The following is a 1,530-nucleotide window of genomic DNA, read 5'->3' on the forward strand; positions in this document are numbered from 1 at the left end:
TGTCAAATACCAAACCCCTAAACTTTGAGGTAGGAATGCTGGGTGCACGTGGTGACCCAGATCACAGCACCTCATAGCAAAAGGTGACTGTCACCTTCACCTGAACTGCACTGTCTCTCAAACTCCCTTTAACCTGCAGAACCGGTGTCTTCAGTCTCCTGTGACTTCCAGTAGTTGGTATCCTCCATCCATCATTCTTTTATGATGGGACTAGCGATTTGGTGGTGGTGTTTTTAAGTCTCAGCAAAACAGTACTTTATGACATTTGTCCAAAAACCATCACAGTTCCAAGTTCAACAGTAAAAAGGAAATAAATGAGCAGCAGTTGCTACGTTAGCGCTCAAGGCATTGTTTCCTAGAGGATTTCATGTCTACCGTTTGGTTCTCTGTTTCAGAGCACGGGTTGGGTTTCAGACCCAAAAAAAACCAACTTGTGGTAGAGGGGGAATGTTGGGATTGTTGGGGGAGAACCCACGTGGAAGAATATTGGGGCGTAACAAGAGGTTCGTTTCTCTAGTCAGACACGCAAGTGAGGAGGCAGTGATTCTGAGAACGTCTCACACAGAGAACGGGGCCCGGATGCACCGAGAGCTGGGGAAGCAGCAGGAGCTGCTTTGTGGTTTGAAGATGACACAGAGACACTTCTCCAGGGACCTCAGGACCAGGTGTCAGTGCAGCCTGACCGGGACTCTTCCCTGATGCCAGAACTTAAAAAAGCGTTTTATTACATCACCACACAAGGCAACACCATGCAACCTCGCGCCCATCATCACTGCCATGGAGTTTTTTCATTCAGCACTGACGTATTTCTCTTCCCAGGGTCTAAAAGGCATCTTCAGCACAGTGCCTGGTCCTGGCTGAGGTTCCAGTGAATGGAATCCCATCACTTTTGGGCAGCACATGAGCTTGTTGTGTGTCCACTGTCCTTGTTGGCAAATCACACTTGTTTCCGGCTAGCACCATAGGTACGGCACCTGCATCCTTTGCTTGCTCACTCTGTTCCCTGCGGAGGTCACTATCTGCAGATGACTTGCTGTTATTGATGGAAAATACACAGAGGCAGCCTTCACCTGTTCTCATGTACTGGTCTCTCATGACACTGTACTCTTGTCCAGCTATGGCCACAGACAGGTTTCACCATCTATAACCACCTGTTTTGGGCAAGAATCCTCTATGGTGGGATCATATTCATCTACAAAGCGGTTCTGGATTAGCGGGATTGTCAGCACGCTTTTCCCAACACCACCTGCTCCAAACATCACCAGTTTGCACTCAGTCATTCCACACAAGCAAGAACCTCAAGCTCTGGTGCCTCACTGTGCAAGGATTTAGAACCACCACTGGGGGAAATGTTGGAGACCCCGGAGCCACCATGAACCAAGATTTGGTGGGTTTCCCCTTGATCTGCGACCCACTTAAGCAACTGCATTTCCTCCTGACTGCGGCTTGGGAGAGCTTTTCATTTAGATGGTCCTCATTGGTACTCCCACCCTTTAGTACCTATTTCTACTTGGTATTGTCCTTATTTGG

The 1,530-nt window shown here is 48.5% G+C and overlaps 1 pseudogene; it reads right to left on the reverse strand.

Moving 5' to 3' along the window:
* Positions 1–724: 724 nt before the first annotated feature.
* LOC102773027 lies at positions 725–1,309 on the reverse strand (annotated as a pseudogene).
* Positions 1,310–1,530: the final 221 nt, after the last annotated feature.

This window comes from Myotis davidii, unplaced genomic scaffold (assembly GCF_000327345.1).
Source record: "Myotis davidii unplaced genomic scaffold, ASM32734v1 scaffold1149, whole genome shotgun sequence".
NCBI classification, from domain to species: Eukaryota; Metazoa; Chordata; class Mammalia; order Chiroptera; family Vespertilionidae; genus Myotis; species Myotis davidii.